Source organism: Phoca vitulina, unplaced genomic scaffold, assembly GCF_004348235.1.
Source record: "Phoca vitulina isolate PV1807 unplaced genomic scaffold, GSC_HSeal_1.0 scaffold9, whole genome shotgun sequence".
Taxonomy (NCBI): domain Eukaryota; kingdom Metazoa; phylum Chordata; class Mammalia; order Carnivora; family Phocidae; genus Phoca; species Phoca vitulina.
The window spans coordinates 64,259,271-64,270,910 of record NW_022589712.1 but is presented as its reverse complement, the minus strand read 5'-3'; the positions used below and the strand labels follow the sequence as shown (position 1 = coordinate 64,270,910).

Genomic DNA, 11,640 nt, shown 5'->3' with positions numbered 1-11,640 from the left:
GTTCTGTATATTCTAATGTGTACACTTAAGTAAGTATATAAAAAGAAATCAAAATGCTTATTATTTTTTGTGTAAAACTGTCTCACATAGTATAAGGAATACTGACCAAAACAATTTCAAGTGGAAAGAATTCATAGACTTTCTATCACCATCTCCTAATTTCCTTTCATCTTATTGTATGACATCAGTACCAAATGTACATATGTATACACATTTTGTTAAAATGATCCCTGGGGATGTAAATACTCTAGCCTTACTATTTTATGAATAATATTTGGATATAAATACCATAGCATTATATTTTATGAATCATATTTATCTTTTGATGAAAAGAACCATAACTATTTCTCTGTCTTATTCTTTGCATTATTGGGATTTAGCATATTGCCAAGTCATAATAGACATGGAAGATACATTTGCTGAACTGAATCCTAAGATAAATTCAACTTTTAAGAAACATAATAAAACATATTTGTAACACTGGGGTGCCTGGGTGGCTCAGTCGGTTGAGCACCTGACTCTTGATTTTGGTTGTGGTTATGATTTCAGGGTCATGAGATTAAGCCCTGCATCAGGCTCCACGCTCAGCAGGGAGTCTGCTTTAGACTCTCTCTCCCTTTCCCTCTGCCCCTCCCCCACACTCACGTGGGCTCTCTCTCAAAAATAAATACATAAATCTTTTAAAAATATATGTAATACTATAATATGGTACTCCATTTAGTGTGTATATACATAGATACATAAGCACACTATATATTCATTATGTACATATACTGTTATAGTACTATAATTACTGTGCAAATTTCCCATCCCATATATTTTTTCTTGTTCACTTTTTCACTTTAAATCTATATTTTATCTATTTCCTTTCCTTCTTTTTCTCTCTTTCTTTCTTTCACCTCTCTCTCTCTCTTTTCATGATTTCTCAAATATCAGCCCAGGGAGTTCTACAAATTCCTGAGGTATATCCTAAGAGATTCTGATAAAGTGGGTCTGCAGAAATGCTCAAAGAAGTGAAGTTTTGCAAATATATCCGGTGATACTAATGCAGATGGTCACTAGACAAAACTTTGGGTTACACTGTAGTTCTAAAAGGAAGGTAACGGGTAATTTGTGAAAACTAAATAATATGCTAATGAATCATCTTGGTAAAGTATATTATAGGTTTAATGTTACATCATTAACATGAGAGATCAAGAAATAGAGAAATTAACATAAACTGGAAATATAGTAGTCTCTCTCCACTTTGATGTTTAGCTTGTTTCATACAACCAGTAGAAAACTTGTTTGAGAAACATAATACCTAAAGTAAAATTAATTTAAGAAGACCAATAACATGAGTGAACCTATTAACTCACTTAGAACTTTAATATAAGCAACGACACCACCACCACCAATAGCAAGATAGTAAATAGAAAAGGATAGCAATAATATTTTATATATGTTAAATATGTAACAATAGATTCTTTGTATTATAATTTTTATTCTGCAGGAGAATTTGTCTTTCTTCTCTGTTAGGCATAAATTTAAGTTCTATCTAAATGTGAGCATTGGATTTGCTAAAGTCCATTCTGCAAGATGACCTCTGGTCCAGGGAATGTGGATTGAAACCTTCCAAGCCTGCAACTATTGCATGTGCCGTTGTGATACTACAGTTACAACAGCTATTTTTCTATAATCCTATATATATCTTCTCCTATATTTAGGAGATCATATATATGTATATATATGTGTGTGTGTGTGTGTATACACACATATTCACATATATTATCCTATATAAGAATACATATGCATTATCCTATATAAGGTATCATGTCTTCTCCTTTATTTACTGAAATATGGAAAACTAATAGATTGGTGTAGTAGTGATCAATATGGCCTTTATATTCTCCTCAGCTTGACTAATCTTTAGAGAGTTTTTTTTTCCTGACTATAATCCTTGACTGCCCTTTTCCTAGAGCATCTACTTTATTACAAATTTGTAATTGTAAATTCTTTCTCTGCTCCTTTGAGATGTACATTATCTCTAAGCCTCTTACTGGTTTTACAGTCCACACATGTCTTTCTCAAGGACCTGGGAACCATCCCTTTGAAATATAATCATAAGGGAAGAAAACACCCCTACCTCCCAGTCTTTGTGAGAGGATAGGACCTCACTTTGACAAGTGCTGATTGGCAAATAGATGACCTACCTAATCATATCTACCAATTTCCTCTTGAATGTCCTCCAGTACTTTTCCACTAGTTTATCCTTCTTGCTTTTTGTTTTGGGGGAATTGAGCTCAAACTCTCCCTTATTACAACAGTCTTGAATAAAGTCTCCCTTGCCTATTTAATTCTGTTTAATGCAATTTTTTGACATTAGCATTTACTTCTTTACCTTAATATTACAAGAAAACTTACATTACCAAGAAAACTTTAAAAAATAAACAAAATTCATTATGTTGTATCAGAAAATTCTTCAGCTCCAGGATATCTGGTTAATCAATTGCTGCCTAATTAGCTTTATAATCGCTTGTGAATCTCGCATTATAAATAACAGTTGATATTGATGTGTCATTTTAACTTATCTCTGTAGTTCTGGTGTGTCATAATAATCTCTACCAATAGCCTCTTTCTATATGTTCCCCATTTATATTATCATTACTTCCTAATTCAAGTAGGGGCATGTAAGTTACAAAAATGATGGGGTGATGGGGGCTTTTTTGGAAAAGTGGATAGTCATTATTGCTCTCCAAGTCTCAGTTTTCTGACCTATAAATTCTCTTTAAAAAATCATATATATATATATATATAGAGAGAGAGAGAGAGAGAGAAACAGAGAGAGAGAGAGAAAGAGAGAATAGTTGACACACAGTGTTATATTAGTTTCAGGTATACTGCATAATAATTCAACAACTCTGTACATTATACTATGCTCACCACAAATGTAGCTACCATCTGTCACCAAGCAACCCTATTATAATAGCATTGGCTATATCCCCTATGTTGTACCTTTTATTACCATGACTTATTCATTCCATAACTGGAAGCCTGTATCACCCACTCCTCTTTGCCCATTTTGCCCATCCCCCTATCACTCTCCCCTCTGACAACCATCAGTTTGTTCTCTGTATTTATAGGTCTGATTCTGCTTTTGGTGTGTTTGTTTATTCACTTGTTTTTTAGATTCCACATGTAAGTGAAATTATATGGTAAATGTCTTTCCTTGTCTGACTTATTTCACTTAGCATAATACCCTCTAGGACCATCCATGTTATTGCAAATGGCATGACCACATCCTTTTCATGGGAGTGTAATACACACACACACACACACACACACACACACATATGGAATATATGTATATATCTCACATCTTCCTTATCCATTCATCTATCAGTGGACACTTAGGTTGCTTCCATATCTTGGCTAATGTATATAATGTTGCAGTAAACATAGGGGTGCGTATATCTTTCTGAATTAATGTTTCTATTTTTGGGGGGTAAATACCAAGCATCCAAATTATTGTATCATATAATATTTCTATTTTTAATTTTTGAGAAAGCTCCATACTGTTTTCCATGAAGGAAACCATCAACAAAACAAAATGGCAACCTAGTAAATGAGAGAAGATATGTACAAATGATGTATCCGATAAAGTACTAATATCCAAAATATACAAAGAACTTACACAAATCAAAACCAAAACAAAACAAATAGCAAATAATCTAAGTAAAAATGAGCAGAGGACCTGAATTGACATTTTCCCAAAGAAGACTATACAGATGGCCAACAGACATATGAAAAGATACTCAGCATCACTAATTATCAGGGAAATGCAAATCAAAACCACAGTGAGTTATCACCTTACATTTGTCAAAATGGCTAGAATCAAAAAGAAGGAACAACAAGTGCTGGCGAGGATGTAGAGAAACCGGAACTTTTGTGCACTCTTACTGGGGATGTAAATTGGTATAGCCAGTGTGTAAATGCTCTTTCAAAGGTTGAAGATTGAAGCAATTTACATCATAAATCCTTTATATGTTATTTTTAAAATATAATAAGAGTATCTTATTAAAAAGTAGTGGCTATTCAAAAAATATATAAAGTTGATTAATTATATCAAAGGGATATGTATACACCATGCCCTAATTTTAAGGCATTATCAATTAAATCATTTTTAATGATATTTTTATTTTTATTTTTAATTCTATAGACTTGATCATAATATTCTTAACAGAAAGGAAATAATTAGAATTAAAATTACTTGAATTAATATAGTATCTTGCTTAGTATAAATTCTTTTTTTATATATTTTATTTTTTATTTTATTTTTTTTATCTTATTTATTTATTTGAGAGAGAGTGAGAGAAAGAGCCCAAGAGGGGGTAGGGTCAGAAGGAGAAGCAGACTCCCTGCTGAGCAGGGAGCCCGACACAGGACTCGATCCCAGGACTCAGGATCATGACCTGAGCCAAAGGCAGTCGCTTAACCAACTGAGCCACTCAGGCACCCTTGCTTAGTATAAATTCTAAGGGTATCTTCAATGCATTTAAATAACGTTCAGATCATTACAAGACAAAGGCAACCATAGGTTGGCATATAAATCATAATATGATGGCATTAATGGTATTATGAGGGAGCAATTAAGTTTCAGTATGTAAGGAAGTGCTTTGGGAAATTTAAATTCCTTTCATAACCTTATTATATTAAAATTTAGCAATATAGTCGAAGCACGTATAATCTACACTAAAAATTGTTTAATCTTTGAAAATGGGTTATATAGCCATACTTTTACGAATTTTCCTCATGAGAATGATCTTTTTCCTAACTTGAAAAAACATGCCTCAAGTATGTAATAATAATTAAAGCATGCACTTAATGCATGCAAAAATTTTTTAAAAAGCAAAACAAAACAACTTTTACTCTTCTTTTCACAACATATACCACTTCACTTAGCGTCTAATTTCCTCACACATTTTTCACAATTAGGACTCAGTATGTTCATCAAGTCTTTTCTTAATGTTTCTCATTTTTTTGGCTTTACACATTGGAAGATATGACTTAAAGTCACAGTTATCATACACTGTGCTTTGAATTTTCTGAGTTTGGAAATCCTAAAATATCTGCCTAATAGAAAATTTTTTCAAGTTCCCATTTAGGCAAAATCCTAAGTCACTAAATCTTGAGCCTTTAAAATAAAATCAACTTTCAACTAAAACAGGTCTATTGGATTGTTCCTGGATTCTATAATTCTCTAACATCAGGATACTGCCCAGAAAGAAGCTGAAAACCAAATAAAAATCACTGATCCTTGCTGTCAGTCTCTCCAGTAGGAAAAAAAGAGTCAATGTGACTGTTTATTGATTTTTTTTTTTCCAAAGCAAACATTTGTTCTAGTAAAATTATACTTCCTCCCCCTCAAAATATAACTGCCTTTCATATTCAAAACTTTTAGAAGCTATATTTATTAATATAAATGACATTAATAGTTAATAGTTGTTAATGGCACATTTATTAATGTTTAAATTTTACATTAAAGTTTGCCTATTTTAAATTCCTTAAATAGAAATAAAATACAAGATATATATCCTTACTAGGGACTTCTGGGTGGCTCAGTCAGTCAAGCATCTGCCTTTGGCTCAGGTCATGATCCCAGGATCCTGGGAGAGAGTCCTGCAATCTGTCAGGCTCCTTGCTCAGCAGGAAGCCTGCTTCTCCCTCTGCCTGCCACTCCCCCTGCTTGTGCTCTCTCTCTCTCTCTCTGACACATAAATAAATAAAATCTTGAAAAAAAAGAAATATATAGCCTTACTATCTGTATCTAAAAATACCTTTTTACATTCAGCTTCATATATTTACTTTGATTTCCCCATTTTTAATAACCTCTAACATTTAAATAAAAATGACTTATTTCTCACAAATTTGCTTTCCATAAAAGCTCATGGAAGCTTGAAATATATCCTCCTTTTCCAAATATCCATGTTGAGATTACTAAAGTATTGGTGTGTATAATTAAAACAGTACAAAATATTGAAAATTATAAGATCAGAATATCTGGTCACTGAATTTATTTCTATAACTTTTCAATATAAAATCAGTTGCAAAATTCAAACTTTAATATATAACATTTGATTCTGTATCTGTGTTTCCAATAATTTATTAGTTGTTTATTTCATGTGCATAGAAAAATTGTAAATTAATAAAAGGAATCCAGGTCATTACCAGGGGAAAAAAGAATGTGTAATGAATATGGAGTGTGGCAGTGATGAAGGATAGGCAGGTTCAATGATTTCTTCCTTGAAAATAAAATTACAAATGATTCTAGAGTGATAAAAATTCAACATTCTTTTTTGTCCATTGCTAATTCCATACTTAAATTGTGAGTAGAATAACCATATTACTAATACTGATGGTCATCGTTTAATTACATTGGACATATGTTTTGATTTTTCTCCATTTAATATGGAAAATTGCTTTGGCTAAAATATGTTCATTTTTTTCTATATTTAAAGTGTAGCCTCTGTATTTTAATCTATTATCTTCTAAGGTATTGAATTATGTGGTTTGACTTTACACTACGCAAAGATTAAGCATTTCCTTTAGTTCCTTTTAAATTAACCTTCCATTAGTTTTTGAGTGATCTCTCCTTCTTGTATTATGGAATAGCATATAAAAAAGGATCTTATCAATTTTACTATACACTTCAAAATCTTAAATAACTCAATTATATTCACTCTATCTCTTCACATTTCCAGGCTAAATAATCTTAACTTCCCCACTTTCCTTTTGTATATGTGTAAGTTTCATTCTACTTTAATCATCTTATGTGTCCTTTTGTGAACTCTTTCATCCTTATCTTACCCCGGGGAATGTATCCTAACTTAAGACAGTGCTTCACATTGGAAGATTCTATATATAATTATAACATACATTAGTGCTATTAATTTGCATTTATATGCCATTTCGTTTATGCAAAGTCTTTCAGTTTATCTTTACAATATTGCTGGGAACTTATTAGCATATGTGCTTGGAAAGAGAAAGTACAAAGAGGTTGAAACTAACCCCAAATCACTAGCAGTACATCTAAATTATCCTTTGAGACAACAGAAAATGATTCTTTTTACTTAAAAAATCTTTTTAAAAAACTAATTTCATTGATAGGAACTTACTAAAAGTCATTGTTAATTCTCTAGCAATAGAAAGTACAAGTAAACAAAGTGATAACTTTGATACAGAATTCTTTTTAAACTAGTAAGACTACTTGTTTAGTGTATGAGAATGACTTAGAAAAGTATAACTTTGTCACTTATTCTGATTTTAAAATAATTTTGTTCAAAGGATAATGAATTTCCAATATTTTATAAACAAAACTGACGAACATAGGGGAAGGGAAGGAAAAAATAAAATAAGATAAAAACAGAGAGGGAGGCAAACCATAAGAGACTCTTAACTATAGAGAACAAACTGAGGGTTACTGGAAGGGAGGTGGTGGGGGAAAAGGGGAAATTGGGTGAGGGGCATTAAGGAGGGCACTTGATGTAATAAGCATGGGTGTTATATGCAACTAATGAATCAATAAATTCTACTCCTAAAACTAATAATACACTATATGTTGACTAACTTGAATATAAATAAAATCTAAAAATAGTGAAAAAAAGATATTAAAGATTGCTAAAAAGCTAAAAAAGAATGAATCCTCAATTTCCCTTTCAATATAATTACCCATGGAGACTAGTGGTCCTCCTCTTTCTCATCATCTATGATTTGTTGAAAAGTGTATGAGAAATGCTGCATAAAGATAAAGCAAATTTATGTCTAGAAATGAAATTAGGGATTATAAAGTATACAAAACACCAACTTCTAAAGCCATTGAAAATGCCCACAAGTCCCCTTCTAAAATCTTCATCTTGCTTCTCATTCTTTTCTAATTAAATTTATGTTTCAGTACCAACATTCATGACAAAGGTAAAAAATCTAGTTTATAGTCAGATTTTCAGTTTAAATTTGTTATCTAACCTTTTTTTCTTTTTTACATTGGAAATTTTATCAATGATATAGAATCTATAATCATTTATTTAGTAGTCTGGAAAAGTTTAGAAACATAGTCTGTATAAAATTATTTATATTGAAAATGCATTCCTAATTCTAAGTAATGCACTTACTTATAATTTTATTATTATAGTAAAGAGAAAGAATGATGCTTTATTTTTTAAAGAAAATTAAAAGAAAGTTGCAAGTTTTGAAATGCAATTCATTTGAATTGTATGTTCAGCATTTTTTTGTCCTAAAAGAGAAAAGCACAATGACCTTTTCAAAAATTTTCACAATCCTTAACTACTTCTCAGTTAATAATACTGTGTGTTAAAATGTTCAATGGAGATGATATTACATCATCATTATCTTGACTCAGTCACCATATCCTTGTAATTAGTACTGAATGAATACAATATGATTTGAGCAAGATTCATCAGAGTTCCCCTCTGCCCTGCAACCTGTAAAATACTTTACTCACTTCACTTGGCTTTAAGAGAGAGAGTAATTATAACTTTGTTTTCAAACTGGGAAATAGAAATCAATAAATAAATACTAATGTTTCCTGCTCTTATTTATTTTAAAAGTCTTAAGTTTGGGGGCGCCTGGGTGGCTCAGTCGTTAAGCGTCTGCCTTCGGCTCAGGTCATGATCCCAGGGTCCTGGGATCGAGCCCCGCATCGGGCTCCCTGCTCCGCGGGAAGCCTGCTTCTCCCTCTCCCACTCCCCCTGCTTGTGTTCCCTCTCTCTCGCTGTGCCTGTCAAATAAATAAAATCTTTAAAAAAAAAAAAAAAAAAAAAGTCTTAAGTTTGGAAAATTTTACATATTTGTAAATCTTCAATATTTGCATGACTGTTAAGGAAAGTGCAGTGCTTTTATTGATATAGAAACTATCTACTTAGCAAGTATACTTGATAGAAAAGTAACAGGTCTTTTTGTGATTGTTCCCACAGTCCAGTATCTCACACTTCTCTGATCATAAAAATTTATCTGGTGAACTTGTTACAAATAGAGAAGTGCCCACAACCTTCACCTACAGTAGGCCTGCAGTAGGGTCTAGGGAACCTGTATTGTTAGGGATTTTTTTTTTTTTGTACTAAATGAGAATAATTAGCAATGACTATTTATGTATTAAAGTTTAAAACTATAAAAAACCCTAAAGCTACTACAAGTCTTATTATAGGAAATTTGTATTTTAGAGGTTCTTTAATTTTGGGTAATTTTATCCTTTGTCAAAATTATCAACAATTACTGATAGTCTAGTCACTCATAAAAGATTATCATTTCTAAAAGTCAAAGTCTTTAAAATTTAAGAGGAACACTTCTCATTTGTAACAATATTATGTTGCATTATGTAGTTGAGCTCCTGAGAAACAATTTGAGCTTAACTTTTCTTTTTTTAATTTTAAATTTTTTTCTTTTTATTAAGATCAATTAACCAACATATAGCACATCATTAGCCTTTGATATAGTGTTCAATGATTCATTTGTTGCATGTATCACCCATTTGAGCTTAACCTTTCATTCTAATATTTTCCAAACCTATGGCATTTGCCTAAGTTCTTTGCAATTTAGCTTTACCTGAATATCAGTTGTTCTGTTCCCAATTTAATATTATCATTATTTTTTAGACCCCATTTCCTATAAAAATCTGTGAAATCATAGATTGTCTTAGTTCCTCTAGGTTGCTATAACAAATATACTGTAAACTGGGTGGTTTAAACAACAAATATTTTCAAACATATTTCTCTCAGTATTGGAAGTTGGGAAGTCCAAGACCAAGATGACAGCAGACTTGGTGTCTAATGACAGCTCATTTCCTGCTGTCATCTCACTATGTCTTCACATGATAGAAAGGGTGAAGGTCTGTGGAATTTATTTTATGACCCTAATCCCATTCATGAGGGCTCCAGCCTCAAAACCTATCACTGCCTAAAGGGCCCACCTCTAAATACCATCATATTGGAGGTTAGATATCAACATATAAATTTTAGAGGGACACAAACAATCAGGCTATGGCACAAATATAATGATTTTGTTGTATTTTCTAACATATGAAATAAGAAATGCATAATTAGGAAAAATTTTAAGATAGTCATCTGAAAAAACCTAAAACCACTTAATTTTCATCATTTGCATGTATGCAACTGTTTGAAAAAGATTGCTCTGGGAAAAAAGAAGATCAATACAAATGTTTTGGTAACTGGTGGCAGTACAACTGACACTTTGATGGGACTTCATGATGAAATTGGGACAATACATTCTAGTAAATAAACTCCTCAAACAGAGCAATGTTACGGACTTTTGAGTAGTAACAAGCAAGATACATAAAGGTAGCAAATTCAGAATGTCTTGGTATCTGTTGTTGTCTGTGTATTAATTTCCCAGTGCTGACTCCCAGTCCTGGAAAGCACGGAAACAACATCAGCATGTCGTTGTCTAAGTTGACCATGGTTCTAGGTTACTGGAATATTTGCGGCCTGGCGCACAACATCCGCATGCTCCTAGAGTTCACTGATACATCCTATGAGGAGAAACAGAACACGTGTAGGGAAGCTCCCGACCCTGATAGAAGCCAATGGCTGGATGTGAAATTCAAGCTCGACCTGGACTTTCCTAACCTGCCCTACCTCATGGATGGTAAGAACAAGATTACCCAGAGCAATGCTATCTTGCACTACATCACTCGCAAGCACAATATGTGTGGTGAGACTGAAGAAGAAAAGATTCGTGTGGACATCATGGAGAACCAAATAATGGATTTCGGCATGCGGCTGATATGACTGTGCTATAGCCCTGACCTTGACAAACTGAAGCCTCAGTACTTGGAACAGCTACCTGGACAACTGAAACAGTTCTCCTTGTTCCTGGGGAAATTCTCATGGTTTGCAGGAGAAAAACTCACCTTTGTGGATTTCCCTACCTATGATGTCTTAGATCAGAACAGTATGTTTGAGCTCAAGTGCCTGGATGAATTTCCAAATCTGAAGGCTTTCATGTGCCGTTTTCAGGCTTTGGAGAAGGTAGCTAACTACATGCAGTGTGACCGCTTCCTGAAGATGCCTGTCAACAACAAGATAGCCCAGTGGGGCAACAAGAGAATATGCTGAGCAGGAGGTGGACTTGCACTGCTTGTTTTATTCCATCCTGTCCCTAGGGGGCGTGTACTCTCTCTTCTCTGCTCTTTTCAATAAATAGCATTTAGGCTAAAAAAAAAAAAAAATTCCCAGTGCTGGGTAACAAACTACCAACTTATTGACTTAACTGGAATTTATTATCTTACAGTTCTAGATGACAGAAATCCAAAATGCATTTTATAGGCTGTGATCAAGGTGTTGACAGAGGTGTGTTCCTTCAGGAGGCTCTCAGGAGGTAGTCCATTTCCTTCCCTTTTCTAGCTTCTGGAGGCTGCCTGAACTCATTGGCTCATGGTTCTTTCTTCCATCTTTAAGTGCATTTTTCCAACCTCTGATTCTGTTGTAGCATCTTCTCAGTGACTATGACCTTCCAGCTCTTGTGATTATATTGTGCCCACCTGGATAATCCAGGATAATTTCCCCATCTCCAGATCTTTAACTTAATCATATCTATAAAATCTCTTTGCCATGTGAGGTAACACATTTA

The 11,640-nt window shown here is 33.2% G+C and overlaps 1 pseudogene across 1 annotated transcript; it reads left to right on the top strand.

The window, feature by feature from the left end:
* Positions 1-10,421: 10,421 nt before the first annotated feature.
* On the top strand, positions 10,422-11,227 carry LOC116634282 (annotated as a pseudogene). The gene has a single exon (XR_004299927.1). The product of XR_004299927.1 is annotated as a glutathione S-transferase Mu 3-like (transcript).
* Positions 11,228-11,640: the final 413 nt, after the last annotated feature.